Genomic DNA, 13,747 nt, shown 5'->3' with positions numbered 1-13,747 from the left:
CCAGTATCCTCTTGCCCACTGAAGGCATGGTGGCAAGGTTTAGCTGTGGTGGACCTAGGCCAGAGCGAATACTGCCGCTCAGCTCTGCCTGGCACCCTGTGCTTCAGGCGTGGGCTCCAAGTTACTGTGACCTTCACATGCAAGCCCGACTTTCTGATTATTGAATGATGGTTTGTGATGTGTTTTCAAATGCATTTGGCTAGTTAACCATGTAACAGCTACGTTCAGCATACATAGAATTAAGAGCTGTGTCTAATTGCAATGGCATCAGTTGCTCTGTGATTCGGACCCCAAAGAGAACTCTTGATTTTAGAGCAGACTGTGCAGTGGCTTTTCAGTTCGCGCAAAAGCCTTCAGACCACCTCATACCGCGTGACGTGTAAAAATGACCCACTGTGGTTCCGCTCACTTCCTGTCCTGTGAAGAACACAAGTGCTTTCAAAGTGATGCAGCACGTTTACGGCAAAGACGCCCTTTGATCTTAGTTGCTCTCTTTCTTGCTGAAGAGGCAACAACAGACCAGAGACAAACTTGTCGTTAACCACACGACGATTAGTGACAGCTTTTCAGGATAGCGAAGAGGTCTGCACCATTGTCGTGTGCAAGATAAAACAATAAAGGAAATACAAAAGATATTTTCTCAAATCATTTTTCTGCAGAATTGTTTCTGAAGTGCCTGTTTCTGGGTGGTTACAGCAGCTGATTATATTATAAGACAACTTACAGTCATGGAAATCAAAGCAAAGGCTTTCTCCCTCTTCAGAGACCAAAAAAACTTTTCTGTTTCTCCAGGAAAACCATCTGATAACTGTGGGGCGTTCAGTGACTTAGTCATAGTTTGCTCTTTTGTTCTCTTTGTCAAAGAGAGCAATACTTTGCTTTGAGTAGCTGTGAACTTCTGATAGAAGCTCCAGGGAGTTTTTCCCCTCAAAACACTGAGCAGATAATTTGGTAGGACAGTCTTGATTCATAATGCCATTGCACTATTTTCCTAGCTCGATCCTCAGGGGGCCTGAGGCTAGCATGGCAACAGGTTTTTGATTGGCTATGTGTCAGAAGCTGCTAGGAGACCAGATTATTTGCTGTTGTGTTGTGTTAGCTTTGAGTATGGAATTTATGGCACACACTTTGAATAAGAGATTAAGTTTGCACCACCACCTAGACAAGAACTTCCTTTGTAGCTTTTGGCCATTGTAAAGCCATTGCCTTTTCTTTGAATGCTAAAGTAATCTGACCACAGAGGAGGCTTCCGATATCGAGCTTCTCCGTTGTCTTCAGAGGAAATAGTGCTGGGTGGCTTTTTATTTTGGGTCATTTCATATGAGATCAATTGCTTGTTGACCGTACCACTTTTGTTTATAATACAAATCTCAATAAAAGTTTGTTCCTGGGAGAAACAGAATCTGCTTTCTGGATCCATTCAGGAATTGGAGATGCTCAGGCTTGACACATTTTGGACCCATTTTGTTCACTGTAAAAACTGAGCCTCAGAGGCCCATGGTTTGACCTGAAAATACACCTGCCCTGACACCCCCTATTCAAGTGTATTAGCCACTGGTCAGCACAACACAAAAAATGCAGGAGATGTAAATAAGAGTCTAGACTGCAATGTATGTAAAAAGGAAGAAAAAAAGAAAGTTCACCTTTTTTAGTAATTGAGTTCAAATGTTTAAAACTCATTTTCATTATTTTCTTTCCACAAACATTATTAAATAGTTTGACAACTTTGTTTATAAGCTTTACAGTGATATCAGAGTGACCCTCATGTGTTAACCAAGTGACAAGGATATGGATGGATACCCTATACCCTATAGCTATATGGATACCCTATAGCAGGAAAGAGGCACCAAATTTGGTAAACTCTGAGCACTTAACGTCTCCTGGTCATCCAGATCCGGAAATCATATTTTACCTGTTTCTCTCATGGGCACACATTTATGGAAACCTTTTTGAAATTAAAAGGGGGAGAGGTCAAAAATGCCCATTTTTTGATTGCTTTCATTTGGAATGGCCCTTTTATAATTAATTGTTAAAGTTCTGGTGTTGGTGTTAAGCCACTGGTACAACAACTAGCTCCTTATCACAGTATCAACAAGATTGCTGAAAGTGGCTCTTGCATCATTTTACGACTTAATATACTACTCCAATCAGATAGCCAGGAGAATTTACTACAGTTGTGATAAATAGATACATTACCTCAACACACCTGATCATAAAGTCAATAAACATAAAACAAGTAAACTTAATCAGTATCACTTTAAATACTTTAATTTTTTTACATCTTACATTTATTGTATTTCTTAATGATATCAAATCCCTCAATCAGTTTTTTTTCTGGTGCTCCTGATCAGAGCACAAACAGTAGTTCAGTTAATACCTGATGTGGAGGATTAGGGGAACTGAGCTATTCGACAAATAATAAACTTTTAAATAATGGCACCTGAAAGTAAAGAATTTGAAGATGCGGTTAATTTTCTGAATTTTGTAATATCAATATTTATAATGAGAACATGATATGAAATGGCTGAAATCTGTGAACGGTTTACTCTTTGAGTAGCTTAAACTTTCTGTTCTGGCTCAACGCGTCTAGTTTTTTTGGAGTCTTGAGTAAAGTGAGGTGTTTTACAAGCAGTGCTCTGAAGGTACTTATTATCTAAGATTAACAAAAATGTTGGGTAAAGTGGAACATGCTGTGCCCCTTGTGGGCTTTGAAGCAAGAAGGGTTTCTCAAGAATGCAAATAACAGAGGTTAGGTTTCATAATCTTAGAACACCTTGTGAGGTAATACATTTTTGAGATGTTTGAAAATATTAAATAACAGCAAGAACCAAATAACTAGTGATATGGACTACTCTTGCTCCTGTGTGTTAGTCATTCCTGAATTATCTTGCAGTTTTTTTCTTCTTAGAAATGGCTGTATGCATAAGATATGAAGCAAAAAGATGGAACTACTATAGGTTCTGTAAAAGAGGTTGTTGTAGACAGAAGAATAACTGACTATAACTTAAAACTAGACACTGCAATTAATTCGTTCTGGGGCCACCCTAGGAGTTCTTGTGATCAGTACAGAGCTGAGAAACTGGGCATCGATAATTTTAGATGTCTGAAAGATGTTTATATTTCCTGCTATGCAATTATTGATCATATGATTCCTCATCTCAGTCCCCTTTCTGATTTTGCTGTTTGGAAAGAAACAAACATAAAACCTTATCTAAAAAAGTAGTTTTTCCCTGACATCTGAAACTTGCCAGCCCATGCCACTTTGAATGATGTTGGTCAGTGGCAGAGAGCCAGCTGGTCAGCAGCTGGCATCACACACTATTGGTAAAGATTAGAATTATTCTCTAAAAACCTGCCACTGACTTTAGTTTAATCTCAAGTGAAATGAGTCTCCTCAAATGCTTTGTCAAAGGTGGTACTGTAGTTTTAAAATATACAGTTTATTCTTTCTGTAGAAGACTTAATCAACAAGGAAGATTTCCAATCAAAAACAATGATGGTACTTTTATCTGTGTCACACAAAATGTCATCTTTCTCGAAAGTGCTGTCGCTTGCTGTGTGTGTTTGTATTCAGCTCTCCCTGCTTGCATTACTCATGACAAACAATGGCTCCCATGGGCCTCTCCACCTTAGCAAGGTTCTTTCAGGAAGAGTGTTTCCCTTTCAAACTCAGAGCCATGTTTACTTTTAGAAATCATTACAGTTGTCCTCCAGAATACAAATTTTTGGAAAGTGTGATCAAATCACGTTGAATCGTTTGGGGATACTGACAAGTATTTAATATTGCTTTGATCTGCATACAGACCCTTTTAATGCATCTGTATTTTGTCGAACGTGCTGTATTGAAAGATATAACATTGGAAGATTATTTTATACCTATTTGGACTTGGAGGTATTTCTATTACTATTAGGACAAGAGCTTAGAGTGCTACAGTTTCAATCCAGTAATAGCTCATGATATAAACTCCTTAAAGTGGTCAAATTGTATTTTTGTCTGTGAGTAATCTTTGTAGCTACAGTGCTCAGATGAAGGGTGTAAAGGTCTTGTCTTGCTATAGTCTGGGAATGAAAAAGAGCAATTTCTATAACTTTCTGCATGGACACTGCTGTAACAATTTTCATCCCATCCTGTAAAATTGTAATTACAGTTGTGGTTATATCGGAATTAAAAGATCTTTAATAACAGTTTTGAGCATAAACGGTACGATTATCTTAAAAATAACTGTACAGCCTTCTTGAAAATATGTCCTTGTATCACAGCAAAGTATACCACCCTGACATCTGTGTTTTATCAGACAGATTTGGCACGAAGAATACACACTATTTTAAGTATAAGCCACATGACTACACTACTCTCATCTCCTTTTGCTGCTTGTAGACATCAGTAAGTTAAGCAGGTAGTCTTTGTGGTTTAAAACCAGTTCAAGACAGCTTTAGAGAGGTAGGCTGAAAGGAACCTCCACAAATGAAGAAACTTGTGTGTTTTATACTCAGTGTAACATTCATGACTGTTTTCAAGATGGGAAGTGGCTTTTAACTACACAATTTCCTGCACAGAAGAGGACTTGGCTATAAATGTTCTGGCAGTTGAGTATTTCGCTTTAGGTATCCTTCATAGTCAGATTGCATCTGGAGCAGAACGAGCTCTTGTTTGGCAACTTTTCTTCTTGCGTTTCCCAATATTCGCACCAGATCTTGAACGTGATTGTGGAATTGAAGCAGTGGTTTGTTGCAAAGCTGCTGAACTTTGGAGAGTGCAGATCAAGTCCAGGTCTTCTTGGACCGGTGGCGTCAGAGGCCGTTGCCTGAAGTCCCTCTTTGGTGACGACCCAAACAAGACAAGGAATTCAAGACGTTAATGGCCCGCTTACGTGCATCGGTGCACAAGAGTACAGGCGATTCCTCTTCCCCAGCTCTGCAAAGTGTCCCTTGTCCTGCAGCTCTCCGTGTGCTCTGGCCTGTTTCTTTGCTACCAGTCAGTCTGGTGGTACCGAGAGATAATGAAGAGGGTTATTCCCTACGTCCCGCTGATATTTACAAAGAAGAAGAGCGAGCCTTCATGAGTTAAAGCTCCGTGTGGCCTCTGCTGCCTGCCCTGCCATTTTTAGCGATACTGGGTCAATGTCAGCCTCGGGCTGTGGAGCCTATTTGAGGAAATGGCGGACGGAGCAAGGAGACGAAAAACTTCAAATAGTTTTAAAGGAGCTGAGGAAACCAAAATAAACATAACAGCAGGTGAATGAGTTAGTTTGGATTTGAAAAGGCTGTTTGACGCAGTTCATCAGATTTACCTTACCGAGACCTCCAAATATGTGTGACGTTAAGTGACACCGGACGATGTTTTACCACTGTGCTATGAAAATGCATGACAAATTGTATCATGTGTATTTATGCACTGAATATTCTCTAAGATGGTCCTTACCCCTTCATGGGTTTTGGAGCTTATAGAGTAAGCACAATATTGTTGTTTTTTTCATATTGTACCATGAGAACTAAGGAAACTAGAGAGGATCAAATGAAACTTGAAAAGAAAAGTAAACCTACTGTATATGACACAAAGTGCAGCCAAGTTTTCTCCAACATAAATACTTTATTTGTGTATTGCACTGCACAGTGGAAACATAGCAGTCTGTGTTTTACGTCTGTGGGTTATTGGGCACATTCATAATCTTATTTGGATTTTTAAATAAGATCACTTATTTGTAAGGTATCACAACTCAATCGATTAACGCATCTACTTACTATTTAAAATCCTGACTTAAACTCACTAAAAAAAAGTTTTTATTACATCTTAAATAAGACTTGAGCTCACTATTTTGCTATCTCAAGAAATGTCGAGAAGATAAAATACTCATATTAAGTCATGTGATTTTCTAAAAACACCATAATTATTTTTTTTTCTGTTGAGTTAAGATTGCAGTAATGGGTTGATTAAGAATCTGTATAAACAAACATTCAATATTTAATGCAAGCACAGTGACAGATGCAGCCTGCCTGAGTAATAAAGATCATCAGTGAAGTCCATTAGGACTGTGTGTTGTTTCTTTTTATCATTGGTTTATCAGAAATCTCAGTATCAGAAAATAGGATATTTGCTGAAAAATATTTATTAGTTCACATTTAAAGATGTATCCAACTACACACAGCTTGAACATACCAAATAGGTGCTGTATTTGTAATTTTATAACAAAAGTACTTCAGACTTTGTTCTTGATGGGCTTCCTGTTTTCCAGATGTTTTTCTTTTTACAGAATAATTGGAGTCATGCTTAAATATAGATGGGCAAGAGCACTTATCTTGAAACGCATGGACGTGGAAGAAACTAAGTTACTAATTTACACGTTAAAGTCTGTGTATGACATCTTTGTGAGGAATTCTAAGCTATCAAAAGCATTAAAGTTTTTTTTATTTAAAAATAAAGAGTTCTAGGCCAAAATTGTTAAAATATTTCTTATTTCATAAAATACTGCAGTATTATCTGTACTTTAAGACTTTCTGGTATTGTATTATTTTATATTGGTTTGCATTTGCGATTAAAATAACATGGTTTACGTGTTTAGATGGTATTGAAATGGTACTCTCAATAAAAGAAATCTAAGCCGCTCATAACAGGCTTAATATGCAAATCCAGTACATGAAACTCCTTTCTGGGTCACGTCAGTCTGTGAAGTTGGTGGAATGCTGGGGCAGTCTAAATTCACATTCAATGGCCACTGCTTAGCTGCAGTTCAGTTAGCTAGACTTTCACAAGCTGGTGTGAAGAACACCCTTTGAATGTCTGTCTTTTGTTGATTGCTTTTATTGATTGCTTTCTTTTTTAAAGTGAATGAGCATTTAGTTTTCCTTATGTTCCTTAGATAGGTCCACACATTGTTCAGCGGGACTCCAAATGATCTCCTTTTTCTAGTAATTTAATTCCCAGAATTTCTTATAGCGAATATCCATTAAGCTGTTCAGAATAAACGTTAAAACTAGCATTTGCACGTTGGCTTTCCATACTACTTGGGCTCTTTATCGCTTTGCCTTTTTCTAATTGTATGGAACATTACCTTGGCACAAGCAGGAAGCTTATGACACCAATACAGCGGGTTAATAACGTGCTGCACCAGTCTAAATTTAGAGCAGGATGGAAAATGTTGATAGACCATACTACAAATACATCTGATTCAATGTCCAGAACTATGTTCAGGTTGATTCAGTTTTAGAAAGCAAAAGGACTCGCTCTTTAAACAGGTGTGTCTGAGTTTAAATGACACTATCCTTCCCTGTCTTGATCTTTTACATTTATTTTCATGTTGTTTTATATCATAATCTAAAGAAACTCCTTTTGTAATTCCTTATTCTTAGTGGAGTTTTCTGTTTCTTTTGAAACAAGAAAGGCTTTTCATTTTTGCAGTCCTAAAGCCTGTACAGTTTCGGAAAAAGCAGTTTCTCACAGACTCTCAGTATCTACAATCTTCCTTTTTGTATTTGCTGACGCAGTATTCCAAGTTACTTCTGAGTCATTGCTGTTGAAGTTTAGAAATTAGTTTATCTGTCTTGAAAGCAAATGTGGATTAGGTAGCTTCTGTATTTTCCTTTTTTTTTAATACAGTGGTGTGAAAAAGTGTTTACCCCCTTCCTGATTTCTTATTTTTTTGCATGTTTGTCACACTGAAATGTTTCAGATCATCAAACAAATTGAAATATTAGACAAAGATAACACAAGTAAACACAAAATGCAGTTTTTAAATGAAGGTTTTTATTATTAAGGGAAAAAAAAAATCCAAACCTACATGGCCCTGTGTGAAAAAGTGATTGCCCCCTAAACCTAATAACTGGTTGGGCCACCCTTAGCAGCAACAACTGCAATCAAGCGTTTGCGATAACTGGCAATGAGTCTTTTACAGCGCTGTGGAGGAATTTTGACCCACTCATCTTTGCAGAATTGTTGTAATTCAGCCACATTGGAGGGTTTTCGAGCCTTAACCGCTTTTTTAAGGTCATGCCACAACATCTCAATCAGATTCAGGTCAGGACTTTGACTAGGCCTCTCCAAAGTCTTCATTTTGTTTTTCTTAAGCCATTCAGAGGTGGACTTGCTGGTGTGTTTTGGATCATTGTCCTGCTGCAGAACCCAAGTGCGCTTCAGCTTGAGGTCACGAACAGATGACTGGACATTCTCCTTCAGGATTTTTTGGTAGACAGCAGAATTCATGGTTCCATTTACCACAGCAAGTCTTCCAGGTCCTGAAGCAGCAAAACAGCCCCAGACCATCACACTACCACCACCATATTTTACTGTTGGTATGATGTTCCTTTTCTGAAATGCTGTGTTACTTTTACGCCAGATGTAATGGGACACACACCTTCCAAAAAGTTCAACTTTTGTCTCGTCAGTCCACAGAGTATTTTCCCAAAAGTCTTGGGGATCATCAAGATGTTTTCTGGCAAAACTGAGATGAGCCTTTATGTTCTTTTTGCTCAGCAGTGGTTTTCGTCTTGGAACTCTGCCATGCAGGCCATTTTTGCCCAGTCTCTTTCTTATGGTGGAGTCATGAACACTGACCTTAACTGAGGCAAGTGAAGCCTGCAGTTCTTTGGATGTTGTTGTGGGGTTTTTTGTGACCTCTTGGATGAGTCGTCGCTGTGCTCTTGGGGTAATTTTGGTCGGCCAGCCACTCCTGGGAAGGTTCACCACTGTTCCATGTTTTCGCCATTTGTGGATAATGGCTCTCACTGTGGTTCGCTGGAGTCCCAAAGCTTTAGAAATGGCTTTATAACCTTTTCCAGACTGATAAATCTCAATTACTCTGTTTCTCATTTGTTCCTGAATTTCTTTGGATCGCAGCATGATGTCTAGCTTTTGAGGATCTTTTGGTCTACTTCACTTTGTCAGGCAGGTCCTATTTAAGTGATTTCTTGATTGAGAACAGGTGTGGCAGTAATCAGGCCTGGGTGTGGCTAGAGAAATTGAACTCAGCTTTCCAAAGATGTGATAAACCAGTTGATTTATGTTTTTACAGGGGGGGCAGTCACTTTTTCACACAGGGCCATGTAGGTTTGGATTTTTTTTTCCCTTAATAATAAAAACCTTCATTTAAAAACTGCATTTTGTGTTTACTTGTGTTATCTTTGTCTAATATTTCAATTTGTTTGATGATCTGAAACATTTCAATGTGACAAACATGCAAAAAAATAAGAAATCAGGAAGGGGGCAAACACTTTTTCATACCACTGTATTTACTTTCTTATGAGGTTTAGTGTTCATAGAGCAATACTATAAAACATTAAAAAGAGCCATCCTTTTGTATGTTTAAATAAGATGAAATAGAGATGAAAAGGCCCTCCAAGTCCTTCTCTTCAATGTGTTGTGCCTATTTCTGGGTTTCAAAGAAATGACCTTTTTTAAACTAAGCTTGGTAATGTACAGTAATTAACACAATGTGTATACTTGCCACATAAAGTGCTTTCAGTGCTGATAATGGGGATTAACAGCACGTTTTGCAATAACTGCAGTTAGACTTAAAAGCACTAATGTGTGGAACTAATTTGTTTATCAACTTCTTTCAAGGACACTACTGTTTTATACCAGTGATCAGTTCATTTATTATTTCTTTAGAGCAGTGTTCAGAAATTTGGATGCACTTAATGACTAAACAACGTTTTTAAACTAACCAGATAATTCTAATTAATACTTTCAATTTACAGTAGTGACCTGGAGAGCACCCAATTTTTACACCAGAACAGTTTAAGTGGAAAAGTCAAAGCGAAATAGCCTGATCAAGCATACAACAGTAGTGCCCCACCTGGATTTGAACCTGCAACCTTCCAGTTAAAATCCTGCCTAATTGAACGTCAGACTATAAACAGAATTACAAACAAAAGAAACATAAATGATAGTTGTTTTTTTAATTTAACAGAACAGTCATTTTTCTAAATGGAAAATATTCCTTTTCTTGATTTAGGCATTTTTCAAGCTGCATGCAGCAACTGGTTAGGAAGTAAGTGGCGTTTTGTAAATCCTCTCTCCTTCACTCTTATTGACGGGGAACAGGACTGCTAGGGTCTTGTTAAATGTTGCTAACTAAAGGATGGCAGTAGCTCAGACTATTGAAGTGAACTGGAACTGAAGCAGTCATGTTACAGTTTGTGTATGGAACTTCACACTTTTTTAAGAGTTCCTTTTCATCATGGAAAGCCTTATCGATGGGAGTGCCTTGGGGATTTGTTCCAGGAATAATGGTCTCCCTGATTTACATCTAGATTTTGGTATAGTTAGTATTAACTTAGACGTCTGCAGAGAATACTAAATTAAGAGGAGCAGCAAACACTGTAAAGGCAGCAAACGGAATGGAAAATGTGAACCAGAGGAAACGATCTGAAACTTTGGAAGTGCTTTCAAAACAGAGGACAGGAGACAGATCGTGACACAGAGGTTTCTGGGAGTATGGAACAGGCTACCCAGCCATGTTATGGAAACCCTTGCTCTGACTCATTTAAAAAACAGCTGAATTTGGTCAGCAGCTTTGTGGAGTGGTGTGGGGTGAACCACTTGGAACTGAATGTTACAAAGACAAAGGAACTGGTGGTAGATTTCAGGAGGAAAAAGGTCAAACCTACTCCTGTCTACATCCATGGGAGTGGCGTGGAGATGGTGGACTCGTACAAGTACCTGGGAGTGCACATCGACGATAGACTGGAATGGTCTAAGAACATCGAGGCCATCTATAAGAAGGGACAGAGCCGACTCTACTTCTTGAGGAGGCTCAGGTCCTTCAATGTGTGTAGTAAGATGCTACACATGTTCTATCAGTCGGTGGTAGCGAGTGCCATTTTCTACGCAGTGGTGTGCTGGGGCTCTGGGATTAGAGCAGTAGGTTCCAAAAGGCTGAACAAGCTCATCAGGAGAGCAAGCTCTGTCATTGGGTTTGACCTGGACTCCTTGGAGGTAGTGGCTGAGAGGAGAATGATGTCCAAACTAGAGGCCATCATGGACAACTTCTCCCATCCCCTCTATGACAGGCTTGCAGGAATGAAGAGCACGTTCAGCAATAGACTGATTCATCCACGGTGCGACAGGGAGCGCTACAGGAGGTCATTCTTGCCGTCTGCCATAAGACTGTACAACGCATCCACCTTGCGTCTTGGCAGAGGCAACATCGACAGCGACCTGTTTCTGGACTAAACGCATCTACACATCTACTGCTACATCTGTTCTCTTTCTTTTTCTTTTCTTTTTCCCGTTTACAACCACTTTTTGTGCAATATATGCCAGGGACCTGTGCAATACATTTATATATATATCTATAGTTACATCTATATTTATATTCATATGTGTGAAATGAGTGTGATACGATTTTCTGTGTACTGTTCTGTTCTAGTTTGTTCTTGTGCGTCCGGACTGTGAGTAACTCTTGTATTGTATGTATTGTACTACAGTATTATTATATAATTCGTTACACTGTGGCTGTGTTGAGTGTGTTTAGCTACTCTTGCACTGCAATCTCCCTCACGGGATCAATAAAGTATCTATCTATCTATCTATCTATCTATCTATCTATCTATCTATCTATCTATCTATCTATCTATCTATCTATCTATCTATCTATCTATCTATCTATCTATCTATATAGAGATCACTGGTGAACTTGCTACTGCCAACCACACATCTACAACATCTAAATGGCCTCCTCTTGTTTGCTAACATTTCTTATGTGTTTATTTTCTCCATCAAAAAGCATCTAATATATTTAAATTTCTTTCTTTCTAGATCTAATTATAATTTGGACGTTTACATGTGAACATAAAATCAGAAGTTGAGCTGCTTCATGCGACTTGGAAAAGTGCCGTATTTCCATTTGGAAAGCCTTGAGTTTTAAAATGAAATAGATGGATATCTTTCGTAATTATGGGTTCTGTCTTTTGCACGTTGTTTGTTCAAATTTTGCTGTGGGCCATATCTGATATTTGGTGGTTTTGAAATATAATTTTGCCTTGGACAGTAACACTCCCCTATCCCCACCATGGCTTCTAAGAACAGGGTGTCCTGGGCTGCATTGTGTTTGACAGTAGCCGTATCACCTTGCAAGTCATAACTGGCAACCCACTGAAGCTAAGCAGGTGTGAGCCTGGTCAGTACTTAGATGGGAGACCTCCTGGGAAAAACTAAGGTTGCAGCTGGAAGCGGTGTTTATTGGGGCCAGCAGGGGGCACTCAACTTGCAGTCTGTGTGGGTCCTAATGCCCCGTGTAGTGACAGGGACTCTATACTGTAAAAAGGCACTGACCCTTTATTATTATTATTAGATCAGCTGCTGCTGGCAGTACAGTACACTGGGCATCCTTCAGGCAAGAAGAGTCTTTTCCCAGTGACCTCAGGGGTCTTGCCCCCTGTGGTGCAGCCCACTCATGCTGCTCGTGGAGATGAGCTCACCGTGTCAGTGGGATGAACGAAACTGTGGAGAGGGGGTGGCTTTCTGTGAAAACCCCTCCAGCCCGCCTGTCTGGCCCGTGTTGCTTGTACACTCATTTTGTTTCTCTGGCTGGCTTAGGGACTCTTAACTCGAGTTTCTGTCTCACTCTCAGGGCTGTATGCGTGAGCTGTGTCTCGGCTCCCCAGAGGCACTTTCATTTCTGTCCGAGAGAGTAACGGAACAACAGGAAATAGAAACTGAAAGAAACTTTACATCTTCCAAGCCTTACTGTGAGCTCTAGGTGATGCGCAGCAGTAAAATGTAACCAACACACGCGTGAAGGTTAAAGTTTGCCAATGTTGCCCTGTGCTAGCATTCTCATACCATCTGCTATAGGCCATTTCCAACTAACACAGCTGCTTGTTTGGGAATCGAAAACCAAATTCAACTTCAGGCGATTTAAAAAGGAAGGTATACTGGATTAAATTAAGATTTTTAACATCAGATTCCCTCCTAACAGTGATAACAATTTCAAAATGTCTGATAAATCCATCCGGCAGTTATGAAAGACGCCCCCCAAAAAACTATGTGTAAATAGCTTGTATTTAATTAGCTTTTTTTCCCGCACAGCATCTTTACTTTAGTCGTATTGACTGTTAACAAGGTTAACATAAACTAAAATTGTTCGAAAGGATCCTGAGAAGCTGTCAAGTGTTCTACCATTAACATGCCGATGCAGAGCTTGTCGAGTGAGGTATTCTTCCTTAGCTAGAAAGAGCTGTGGGTATAAGGGCAGCACCACAAAATTTCTTAGCTGTCGGTAAAGGAGTAACTGTTTCCCTGAGTCGTCTGTATTGGTTTGTGCTGCAGACATGAGACCAGCCTGAGAGAAAAATGCAGGTGTTCGCAAAAGACTGCAAGACCAGATCTGCTGTAGTCGTGTTCAATTTTTTTCTCTCTATAAAAAGGTTAAAAACACAGGTCTAAGTGTCTGATCAGCTAGTCATGAAGGCAGACTAGTTTTAAGGTTTCAGTTAGATCACGGAAAAGGTTAAAATTTCCCATAGGGATATAGGGAGAAGCGTTTTGGCTCTGTAGTAGGTTAAAAGGTAAAAGTGGGTTTGGTTGCAGGTTAGGGAGAAAGGGAGAACCACAGTACAGCTCTCCCATCATTTAAAATAAGATTTGCAAGGGAATCCAGTGAGGTGAAGCAGTAACGGACAAAGCTAGTGTTGGGAACGTTGATATCATCAGACTTGGTCCGGCCTCAGCCTCAGTTCTGTCACGAATGACACGCTGAGCAAACAGGAAGATGAACCCCATGCGGTACCTTAGGGGATCTAGAGATGAGGG

At 39.4% G+C, this 13,747-nt stretch overlaps 1 protein-coding gene across 1 annotated transcript in view; it reads left to right on the top strand.

The window, feature by feature from the left end:
* Positions 1 to 13,747, top strand: part of commd1 (copper metabolism domain containing 1) — a 36,929-nt gene that overhangs the window by 5,054 nt on the left and 18,128 nt on the right. The window lies entirely within an intron of this gene.

Source organism: Atractosteus spatula, chromosome 15 (genome assembly GCF_055471065.1).
Source record: "Atractosteus spatula isolate fAtrSpa1 chromosome 15, fAtrSpa1.hap1, whole genome shotgun sequence".
NCBI lineage: Eukaryota > Metazoa > Chordata > Actinopteri > Semionotiformes > Lepisosteidae > Atractosteus > Atractosteus spatula.
Note: the sequence above shows the minus strand (reverse complement) of the source record. Positions and strands in the feature narration are given on the sequence as shown.